At 33.4% G+C, this 12,917-nt stretch overlaps 1 protein-coding gene across 1 annotated transcript in view; it reads right to left on the bottom strand.

Moving 5' to 3' along the window:
* Positions 1–11,320, bottom strand: part of sema3d (sema domain, immunoglobulin domain (Ig), short basic domain, secreted, (semaphorin) 3D) — a 68,530-nt gene extending 57,210 nt beyond the window's left edge. The window contains exon 1 of the mRNA XM_088923931.1: positions 11,275–11,320. The gene's annotated coding sequence lies outside the window, so the exon portion shown is untranslated. The remainder of the gene's footprint in view (positions 1–11,274) is intronic.
* Between the last annotated feature and the right edge of the window lie 1,597 nt (positions 11,321–12,917).

Here is a 12,917-nt window from a genome sequence, read left to right as displayed (position 1 = left end):
CTAAAGAATGTAAACAAACAGTTCTACTCACTTTATATCTCTGACAACGGTGATAAGGGGATGAGTGTATAAGATATTCCCATGACTACCTACTGTATGTGCTGCTGAGAAAGTCAACATAAGTTTATTGAAAATTCTAATCACTACTTTTAAGGTTCCATGTTTCATTAAATTAGAAACAAGTTTTCTTAAGTGCCTTTCCAGAAGCACTTGGCAGTAATAAACACAATAAGTAATGATATACTTCATAAAACATTTATTTTTTATAGATTATGTACAAAATCTTTTTTAAACATCAGAACAGATAGGACAGATGGAGTAAACTGAGGTACTGTATAGCACTTCAGAAAGAGCAAACAAAAACAACCTTAAACTAAAGTAATCACATGCTTTAGAATATAAATGATTCAAACATAAAAAAACACTGTAAAGGAACAGGCTCTGGAGTGTACTACAGGCCTAAAAATTCAAACATTATGTGTTAGGCAATATTATGTAATTACTGTATCAGGAAAAAGTATGTACAGGTAAAAGTAGTTATTGTGGGAAATGTTAACTTTCCTTAAATGGCTTGTGATAAATCATCAGGGATTTCAGGAGCAAAAACTGAAATAGGATACATGTCTAATGATTGCTTCCTTGTTTAGTTTTTTTTGTGGAATGTATAGGAAATGGCTGTATTGGTCAGGTTTCTCAGATTGCAATTAAGGAGACAACAGATGTTAATTATAGGTTGTTAACAAAACTCTTTAGTCACAAACTGTCACTGAACACAGGGACAATGCCCACTGATTGGATATGGACTTATGTTACTGCCATTCATGTAAAGGATAACAAAACTGAACCTTGTAATTTGAGACCAGTAAGTCTTACTGTACTTCTGTTACATGTAAGGTTATAGAAATGAACCTAATCATAAGTAAAATAGCGGATCATCTATAATAGGATAGGCAATAGGATTGATTCTATGGCAAAGTGCACAAGGATTTAAAAAAGTAAGGTTTTGCTTGAAACACTACTACTAATGGACATAAACAGAACATATGATATTTTATATTTAGATTTTCAGATGTTAAGTAAAATTCCTCATAAAAGATTAATTCAGAAAATACAGCTGGTAGCCATTGATGGACTGGTTAATTTACAGGAAACTGTGAGTACAGATAAGGGGTGAATGTTCAAATTGAGGTGATGCAATTATCGGCAAACCGCAGAGATTGGTATTAAGACCCTGGCTTTTCCTGATTTATATCAATGGCCTAGATTCTGGAAAAGCTAACTAGTCAAGATTGCAGATTATACTAAATTAGGAGGATTAGACTAAGCTGCAGAGGAAATTCAAAAAGATTTAAACAAAATTCAAGACTGTGCAAACACCTGACAGGAGATTTAAATGTATTATTTGGCACACAGCAAAAGTCAAACTACAGATACAAAAATAAGAAAGACTGAAGTTAAGGATGTGTCAACATATACACATCTTCTAGATAATGTGGGCAAGTAAATACAAATGAGAACAATGTTAGAGTTTAAAAACTTTAGAATTTAAATCAAAGGATATGATGTTAAAACTCTACATAGAAAGAACTAGTTATAAATATTGACTATATATACTACTAATATTGAGTACTGTCACTCTGGAAACAGTCCAAAGGGCAAACAGATACAATCTCAAACTCAAATGAAGTGAATGTTTTAGTCTTGCATAGAAAGCACTAAGAGGGGACTAGATTCAAGTATTCAAAATCCTAAAAGACACTGAAAACGTTAACACTATGAATATCTTCAGAATCAACAGTGAAACAAACAAGGAGAGAAATGGAAACTAAGAAGAAGTGCTTTTGAAAGTTAATCAATGTTTTTTTTAATTGAAAAGATCAGATGAGATCTTTATTTTTAGCATTAAAGAAGGTTCACCTAACACTTCAGGTGCTCAAACACTGAAATCAAAACTATTATAGTACAAATTATATAAATCTAAATTCAAGGTGTAAGGGCTTGGTAGTCAGAAATTTAAAAGTGCATCTTAAATTCTTTTAGTTTCAGTAATGGTAGTACAACCCTTCAAAGATGCATTAACTATAAGTACAGTATGGTGGTACAGCTACCTAGTGGTGTCCTGAGATTAATTCCTGGGATCCTATCTGCATGGAGTTTGTCTGTTCACATGGGTTTTCACTAGGTGCTCTGTTTTCCTCCCATAGTCTAAAGACATACTAGTAGATTAATTGGCGTCTGTGTAAATTGGTCCTGGTTTGAGTGTGTGCATACGGTTTTTGTGTCTATGTGTCCCATGCATTTGGACTGATGTCCCATCCATGATGTATTCTGTCTTGCACTTTTTGCTTGCCAGGACAGGCTCTGAATCACTGTAACCCTGTATTAGATAAACCAGTTAGCAAATAGATGGAATATTCACTTTTGAAAACATAATGGAAAAATAAAGGGACAGAAAATGGATGTTTTTGAACACAGCTATGAATTATTTTGTGAAAAGTGGATTATGATTTTTTTTTAAATAGAAATATGTGCATACATCAGTAAGTCATGAGCAAGAACTCAAAAATGTCTTTTGATGTCCTGAAATAGGAAATGAAAGTTATATTTCTTCTAATTTCGCTTTTTTGTTATCAGCTGCTATTCTCTTACATCTTTAGAAATGATTCCTTTGTGGAAAATTAATATTTTGCCCAAATCAACAATCACTGGGGAAATTTTGCAAACACTGTAAGGCAAAATCAGTATGTTCCCTAACTCAATATTTCAATAACAGTCATAACATTGACCAAAAGGTCTTCTTTGTACACTTTAATTAATATTTTCTCAATGAAACAGGTATTCTGTTAAGGTCAATAGTGTTTTCAAGGTTCTCATTTATGACTACATTTGGTTTGTGTTTCCCTGAGATTATGGTTATTACATAATTCAGAATGTTATAATGAAGACAGCATGCACTCAGTGAGGCAAAAGAGGCTGCAAATATACTTGTAAGTAAATACAAAGATACAACTTATTTATTATTTTCCTTTGTTGGTGAATGTACAGTAACAAGAATAACTCCAAGAGTGCCAACAACAATAATAATAATGTCCTATATCTGTCTAAAATATTCTTTAAAAACATTGTTTGATTTTGCTGAAGATAAAAGGGATAAAAGCTTACTGTACAATTAGAATACAATAACGATAATACAGGATCCTAGAGATAAGACAATTGGCAAACACATAGCATATTTATTTCTATAATGTGAATTCTGCATAAAGGAAATTCCAGTGTAAAGCAGATACATATGATTTGTGAAACACAGATAGAAAATACATTTTAGGAAAAAGAGGCATTGTAATAGAATCATAACTTCATGCATCTAGTCACTACACAGATCAATACAAAAAGCACATGGGATGATTATATGTATATACCTTACACCACTGAAGACAAACTAAGAAAATCAATCTGCACTTCTGTACTATTACAAAAATTATTATAAACACTATTCAAACACTATTATAAACATGATTCATTACATGACTTTACAGTTTTTGTAAAGTATTGCTAAAGGGGTATCACTGAATTTCAATTTTTAAAAAGATAATGGTTGATTTAGCAATTTCAGATAAACAAAAGCATAATACAAGAGCAAATCTGTAAGCCTGCACCAATTCTAAAAAAACATTTTGAAAAAGAAAATTATTAACTTATGGAATGGATTTCACATTTTGAGTAAGACTGGAATATTTTAATAGCAGAACATAGTGAGCTCAAATCAGCTAAATGCTTTTAATAATAATTGTTATGCTTTCCCATGTTCTTATCTAAAAAAAGATGCATTCAGTTAAAATCTGGATAATCTGTTCAGCAGAGTGATTGTGGCATGTTTGAATATTTTGGTTTTTCATCAAAAGCCTGGGATTTTCATGTTTTTGTCCACGTGTCAACTGATTAACTCAATGACTAATTGCCTGGGAACTGATACTAACATCATGTGTCCAGTCTTCTTTCATATTGTCAAGCTTAGATTTACAAATATCCCTGTGTCCAAATTCTCTAAAAAACATGTTATACTAATATTTTCTATCTCCAGCTTTGCATATTCATCACAATGTCACTATAAACACCACAGTTTGAAAATAAATGTCTGTTTTTCGAGACCCACCTATAAAAAGATCAATCTGATATCGCCAAACCACTGAAGGTATCACAATGTCATTACATTTTTTGCTAAAGCAACAATGTGCTTGTTCAAAAAATAGTAACAGAGTAGCAGAGCAGTGTTAGCTAGGGTAACATCTTCCCTGAAAAAAACTCTGAATTTTAAAGCTTCTAAAAGTTAGCAAATCAAATCTGAGAAAAAAAATGGAATATGTCTTCTTGACTGCCACCTTTGACCACACAGTTACTGTACTTGGCAAAGATGATGTCAGTACTTTCCTGTGCAGAAGCCATTATTGGCCATTTCCTGCAAAACAGACAGAATACACCTAGATTCTAGACCTTCTCAAAACAACATCTACACTACAAAAGTCAAAGATGGATGAGCGCATCCAAACATTAGTTAAGAGATTCAGGTGACTGGAAGAACTGGAATAGTAAAAATTATTTTGGCTTAAACGTGATGTTTTCATCTAGCTCAAGTTCAAATTGATCCAGGTGTTTCAGTCTCAGCATCTGAAAGCAGTATGATTTAAGAAGTAATAACTCAAACCCTACCCACACTGACAGAAACATTTATTTTATATAACCAAGTAAAAATACACTTAAGTTCAGACTTTTGTTCTTTTATAAGAGATTTGGTTTTGCACTAGACATCCTTCAATTTCATACTGTATATGAATTAATATGCACAAAGTAAAGCTTTACCAGTGGTAGAAACATTTTTTTTTAAATTTCCGAGTTACTGTACATTAGTGTGTTGAGGTGTGTGTGGATGGGGGGGAAGGAGGCTGTAGGTGCTGAGCTATGACACTCATTGGAAGGAAGGTGCATCTTAAGCACGTGTCCCTAAACGTTTGACCACTGCCTTGATACTCTGCCACAGCAGCATATTTTCATTTGAACCAGTGCTTAAAAAGAAAATATATATATATTGTATAGAGAAACATTAATATTGAAATGACAATAATAAGGAAAACAGCAGAAATCACAAAGTAGTTGTAAGAACTAGTATTTATTTAGCAGGTTCTGTTATCCAGAACAAAGACTTGGGCTCTGAATTCAGATGAGTATAACAAGGAACAACAGAGTAGCACGAGAAAAGCGAGGGAAAAAGAAAATGCCAGGCAAACTGCAAAATACTGGACGACTTAAAACAGACGGATAATTTTAGCAGGAAGGTCGGCCAAAAGGGATTTACGTGTAGTTGGAAAAATATCAACTTGACGACTCTTTTTTGCTCAAATGGAATCAACGTTTAATGGTATAATTATTACATGACATTTTTTAGGAAAAGCCTTTCTATTGAGCTGTAATTACTTACCTGTTGAAGTCTGGAGCAATTCCAGAACTTTATTTTAGTTGAAATTCTTTGTAGTGAAAGGACCATTATTCAAAGGAATTTTTAGATTCTTTGTCAAAGCATGCCTGAAAATGTGGAATCCTAGCAAATTCTGAACATTAAAGTTGCAAGGAAAACAGTTTCTTAAATCCATTTCTTATATCTACATATTTTCAAAACAAGTTGTTTTTAACATTTCCTTTTACTAAACCTTGTTTTGACAACAGAAATAGTATAAAACCTTACACAATTATGTCTTTTGCATCAGCCAGAAATATACTTCACAGAACACGTATTAAAATGCACAGTTTACAAAGTTGAATGGATGTTTCTGAAGACAATGAATAAATCTGGGTTAAAAGTAAGGTTATTCAGGCAGTGCAAAATGACAGGACAATCTAATTTATCCACTGTTCTTGAGTCTTTCATCCACTGAGCCAAATATCACTCCAAAACTTTAAATTTACAATTTCTGTCATATAAATCAGATATTCTAGGAAAGGTTTAGCTAAAGGGTCTGCCTATCCATTCATGTGTTACAAATGAGCAAGTGAGAGACAAACACTTCGTGGTGCATGGCCTAGCCTAAACATTACATTTCACTTTATGCTGATTAAACTGTTCATTATTTCTGATATATCTAGTTCAAGCCTGAATATTTTAGATTAGATGGTTTTAAATTTATTACAGTCACTTTGTAAACCTTGGAATTCCACTGATAGTAGCTAGTTTTACCTACAATATCTCTTTTCAGTCATATTTCTTTTTATGTATGTATTTAGCCATTAAACATTTCCCCCACTACTAGTAAATTCATCAAGAGAATATACTTGACATTTTTATCAAAATCAAAGTAGATTTGATTGATGGCCTTTGTTAAAGGTCACACTACATAGTACAACCATCCATCCATTTTATTACTGCTTCATCCAATTCAGGGTTGCAGGGGATTTGAAGCTAGAGGTCTGCTACCCAACCCGAGGCCGACGGGGCCCGACAAAGTATCAGGTTTGGTGACGGATCGTTTTTTCCACATACAACTTCGGGCTTGGGCCGGGTTCGGGTTTATTTTCTAAGAAGTGAAAATGAATTATTATTTTATGTTTTAAATTTATTTTGTATCAGAAGAAATTCGTAACTCATTTTACGCGCTCGCTTGCTTGCATTGTAAAACCGCGTCCTTGAGAAACCGTCTCCATGTGTGCCTGTGTGTCTACTCGCTCTGAGAGGAAAAGAGAGTGACCAATTTTGGGTTTGGGTCGGTTTCAGGTTTCAAATATGGCAGTACCATCAGGTCAGGTCTCAGGTACAGGCCGGGTTTGGGCTTCAATTTCGTGCCCGTGCAGACCTCTAGTTGGAGCCTATTCCAGCAAGTAATGGAAACTAGGTAAAATATGTGTTGGACAATTTTCCCAGAAGCTAATTAACATACCAGTATGAGCACCCAGTGGAAACCCACACAAACACGGGAAGATAATAAAAACTCCACACAGATAGCACCCCAATCTCGAATTGGACCCAGGGCCTCAGTGCTGTGAGGAAGCAATGCTAACTATTGTACCACTAAGCCACCCCACAAAGTACAACCTTTATTGTATATTTTCCTGTATTAATGCATTAAATTCTATGATACCACCAAAATATCTAAATAAGATTAACTTGTTATAACTGGTTTTATTTGGAGGGGCAAGCAGTCTAGGCGTAGGCTGACAACTGTACAGCATCCCAAAGATAATGGTGGCCTTGCAGTACTTAATTCAAAATATTTTTTATTTTACTTAAGGTAAGGCTCTATAGGACTTTGGATCTTGCAGCTTCAGTTAATTAAACCAATGAGACTATGAGTTCTTCTGTTTTGTTCTCCTGCTGTCTGTTTTCGATTAGGCCCTATTATAGCAAACAAATTGAACATCTGAAAAATGTTAATCAATTTCTTTGCACTTCATGCAATAGAATTTCATAATCTCACTCCACACCAACTGTTTTCTTACTTATTAGTTCTCAGCCTTTAATTTAAACTTTTTTGTAACTTTGTAAATGCATGTCTTTTACCTGTGGGTTTTACTGCAGCCAGAACATCTATCTTGTGTGAAGACTATATCCCTTCATTCATTTGTAGATTTTCTAGTTATTGATCGGCGTAAAGCTAAATTGCAGGGACTTTTTTGACAATTTACAGAAAATATGTTCCAGATAAGCTCCTTCCATTAATCTATAATCTTTTCTCTTAATGTTTTGATCTGTTGGCTTATATAGTATATAACAATTTTTAAAAAATCATTCACAAAACAAGTTGCAGGATTAAAACAGCATTTCTTAACTGTGCAACACTATTTGTTCCCAGACATGTTAAACATATTATAATAACACAAAATACAAAAGAACTCCACTATTTTTAATGATTGGATTACAAATAAAAGTCAGTGTACTTACAATAAACTTTCTCAAGTCAGTAATAACAATATGAATAAAATATATTTGAAGATAATTTTACAGTGATTAGGGAGTTTTTCATTTTACTATCAAATGACAAAGGAAAAGCACAAGGTGGCCAAGCACCTTACCAAGTATAACGCAGACCTCCCAGTCTCCTAGTATTAATCCATTTACCTTAACCACAGTGAGCATTCTTCTTCTATATGAATTAATGCTAATGTCTGGAGATGCAAAGTGGAGCCACATCAGAGAGTAAGCTTCAAAGGAATGAGTAAAGATTAATTCCACAATGAAAAGTAAAAAGAAAAAATCATCAACGAGGAAACCTGATGAAGGCAAACCTATTACATTATGCTTTTATCCTTTCCTTCTGCTTTTCAGTGTGCAATTAATCTCCACTTCTTCCAGTGGAATGTCTCACATATTTCTTTTAAATATTATATAAAAGTGAAAAAACTTTTAAGTACACATCAAACACTGTCACACTTTTTGTTGAGTGTAAGTAGACAGCGCCATGCTATACAAACTAAAATACATCTCATTCAACAGCAAAGGGTCATCTGTCTCCACATTCAAGTTTTGAATGTATTGTCCAGATGAGCAAGTGCCTTAGAAGTCTGCCAATTAGCCCAACCCCATCTTGGTAGGTAAGGGCAATATTGCTTCAGGTTGATTGGAAATGTTCCAAGACATCATATTTTTTCCTACCTTTCCTTTTTGGTATCATGCTCATTTATTTTAATTCTGATGATGAAATATAATTGCCACAGAAACCACGATAAAACTGATTGTAGAGTACTATTAGGGCCAAGTCCAACAGTATTCATGAGGAATATTTTTACTTTTTTATCATGATGGATTTGCTATGTTGGTAAAACAACTTAACCATCATGGCACTCAAAAAGGGTACCTTCAAATGTCTGTTAAGTTACGCCAAGAAGAGTTTAATAAAAACACGTCTTTGGCTATAGGTCAGACTCCCTGAATTTTATCATTTTAGCCAAAACACCTTTGATTATTTTGATTCTAGTGCCATTCTCATTGGCAGTTCCCTTCTCATTCTGTGTCCTCAGCATTGTTCTGAGGACATAGAACACTACACAATGCAAGTTAAATCAAATACAGTACAACAATTCACACCCCTTTTATATAAGCAAGACACAAGGAACCCTTCTGTTCTATGTTCAATTTAGCCCCTACCATATTTAACATAAGAAATTTGCAATCACATTATAAAGCCTTTATATAATGAAGTATATACAGGTATATTTATTTAACTTGCTTTTAAAATTACATAGCACAAATTAAACTCACAATTTATTTTCTTCTGTCATTTTGAAAAAAAAGTAATTGGAATGTTGCCCATTAACTAAAAAACAACATTCCAAGGTCTAAGAATTTGACTGAAAAAAATATTTTAATCCTTTCAGTCTTTGAAGACAATCATAAGTAAACCTGAAATATGTTGTGAACCCAAAAACACTATTACACAGAAACATGCAGGCACAAAAGCGAAAGCCTCTTTAGGGTTTTGCATTCAATTCGAATACTACTATGAAACCTTAGGTGTGAAAAATGTATAGGGAAAGTCTATAAAACGTGTATACTGTCAAGTAGCCGTAAACATGCCAAAAAACAGGAATTCAGCTTGCTTCACTATATGCTTAAAATAAATGAATACTTAACTTTATGTACATGCTGTATATGTCATTACCCTTTATGCATTTAACATTTAAATCTAATTCCAAACTTTTTCTACATAGGACTATTATTTACTTGTTTCCAATGAAAATAGCTACTAAACTGACCAACCAACATGCCATGTGATTCTAACTGATCTTTACTTTCACTAAAATGAATCATCCTTGTAGTGTTGTCAAGGAATATGTAATGAGAATACAATAATCCTATCTCCTTGCACAGCCACTTAAAAATTTATTAGACTTCTATATTAAACTGGCATACTGTTGAATTTTTTTAATATCATCACATTCTATTATTGCTCAAAACTGGAAGGTGATTAAAATTCAGAAATAACTCAACTCAATAAACATTCATCACTTAAGCATTCACAGACAAGTCCGATTTTGAAGCTTCTTCAAATATGTTTTACAGTATCTAAATGTTAGGAAAAAGTTAAAAAGTTTGTTTGCAAAACAGATCTCCTAAGAATTAACACAAACTCATTAATGTGTGCCTTTTTGTAAAATCAGATGCATTGGTACTGTAACAGCAGTCATTTCAAATACTGGTTGAAATGTCAGTGATGTTTCTCCACTATGAACAATAACTGAGATAAGAGACCCAAAATGTGATGTTCCAGATATCTCATGAGGTCATTTCTTTTGGCACCTGTTGCAAAATCAGAAGAATGCCAGTGAAAATGTTAAAAAGACTTGTCATGAGTCTTGAATCTTATTACAGTACATACTGTACTTTATGGTATGAGAAAGAGAACATTAAAATACTCTGTTCCACTTATTTAATGATGATATTTGTAGCAGTGACCACAAAGTAACCACAAAACAAAAATCTTTTATATTTTGACATAACACCAATAATTTTTACATTCATTTTTAAGAATTTATACTTCTTAAAAGAAGGTCTCTTTGCATGTCCTGAGATTTTATTTACATGTGGTGTATCTTAAAACCATTAATCGTCAGATACACCGTTTTTTGAGCAAGGAACATGTACTTCAACCAAGATAAGTATCATCAACGTACTGTTTCTGTTAGTTGTCTGCTATACTAATATGTAAATATTTTTAATCCGTCACAGGAGACCACTTTGCAACCTCCAGATTTACTGCACCAAGTATGATTTCATTGATGCACTAAAAGCTCGTGGTCGACTAAATTGGACAGGTCTTGATGTGCTGACACCATAAATTCTCATTTGCTCCTGTGTTAATCTGGAAAGTCTGTGATAATGTGTAAAATACAATGTTAATGTTTTAATGTTCAAGTATATTTAAAAAAAGATATTGAACTGCATATTGTGTAGATGTGGTTGTTGTACAGCATGTACTATTAACTACTAGCAATACTACTGCCATTACTCATGCCAATACTTTTTGGAGTTCCTGGATATAAATGTTTTTTCTAAAGATTTAAACGTTATTTGGTCTTAACAAGCTTCAGTCCTCCCTTGTAAAATAAATGTCATTTTTTTCCAAGACCTATAAATTAGGATTGCGTAAACGAGCAATAATACTGTTAACTCTGAAAAAAATGCATTGCTTTTAAACATGCACAATATCTCAGAAAAAGTGACATTGATTACTTAAAATTGCATCATTTATGTTTCATTCTTACATAAAAAACATGTAAATGTAAGCATCATACCTGCGCTCTACTTTGTCTTCAAGCAGTTAAGGTGTCTCCCTCCCTGCATACGACTTGGAAATAAAGAGATTTGTAGACGCATGTGTTCATGCTCCACCTAGTCTCCCTGCAAATTAGAGAGTACAGAGGGCGCTCCAAAACGGTTTGAATATACTGTAAGGTGTTACTTTTATACGGTGGGGGAAAATGCAGCTCAGCTTCAAAGACTTTTTTTAGAACATACAACAAAACAATAAAATGCTCGTCCTTTTAAAGTCTTCTCTTAATGCGTCTTTAGATAATTTTCACGGGAGATGATCTGTCTAAACCTTCTTGTGTGTCAACAAACTCCAAGCAGTCCCGGGAATCCGCAAACCTACAATTAGCGGTGCAAGTTCTCCAGGCAGGGAGTGGTCAGATGCAAACTAGACAGAGAAGAGCCAACCCTAAGAATCAGGGGTCATTTTCTCACCCGCTGTTGAATTGTTTTGCTTTCTCAGACGTCAAGAACGAAACAATTCAAAATAAGCCTGTCTTTCTGTCAGTTGACTACAATCTTAAATTCAATTCTCTAAAACGTCATAGGCTTTACAAATTCAAAGATTGTTTCTAGAGAATTTGAACCCACTTCATATATTATTAATTGCAATCCTGCATCTAACGTGTAGCATCTTAAAAGCGGCAATATACCGCTATATTTCTTAAACTAAGAAATGAGCAAATGCGGTAATAAAGATAAACATTGTAACAATTGGAAAATAATTTTCTGAAAGAAAAACTGGTATCCCAGTTGTTGTTAAAAGGGGCCCCCTTGTGGAAACATTTAAATGGAAATAACTGTCCGATACAAATAGCAGAAAATTATATGAACATGCATGTGATTTATACTATATACAGTAAATATTCTGATTGATTTTAGTCTACTTGCGTATTACGGAACCATTTCTTCTTTGCTTTAAGTCATTTCAGGTATTTGTGATCCGATGGCAATAGTCTTAATATGAAACGTTTTTAAACTGCAGAATTCTTAAAAGTAAACTGCAAACTGCCAAAAGAAGCCCAGTGATCTAATTTTAAAATGCATACTTTCACAGTGCTAAAAATAAAATGCACTTACACATTAACACTCACACCCCTAATTGGATATCAATGAAAATAGCTACCTTACATGTCATATAAAGAAAATCTGCTAAAAAAAATATTTAGGCTTATATTGCTTTATGAATATACAGCAACTCAACAGGATTTCCTATAGCTGAAAATGAACTTAATAAACACCTGCATTATAATTGATGTTATCTAATTATTCATGATAGTTTTCTTTTGTAAAACAGGTGCCTCCTGTTCTCAGTTTCAAATGCTATTCTATGTAGGTTCCACAGATCATTCTAAAGAATCCCGTTGGACTGACTTTGAGGAATTTGCGTATTTGAATTAGGCTTCATCATAGCTATTGAGCTACTTAAAACTTAAAGGGTTTAGTTCTTTTAACCTGACAGTGTAGGACACTCCTTTTTGTCAAGGAAAGTATCTGGGTGCTTTTCTCTGAACTGATTGAAATACACTGATACTAAGCAGAAAACATCATTTTTTGTAATATTGTCACCAAAATAGTACAATATATTTTAACTGAATATTGAATGATTTTTACTAGTGCATTTTAC

Source organism: Atractosteus spatula, chromosome 8 (genome assembly GCF_055471065.1).
Source record: "Atractosteus spatula isolate fAtrSpa1 chromosome 8, fAtrSpa1.hap1, whole genome shotgun sequence".
Taxonomy (NCBI): Eukaryota; Metazoa; Chordata; class Actinopteri; order Semionotiformes; family Lepisosteidae; genus Atractosteus; species Atractosteus spatula.
This window is presented reverse-complemented; position numbering and strand designations above follow the sequence as displayed.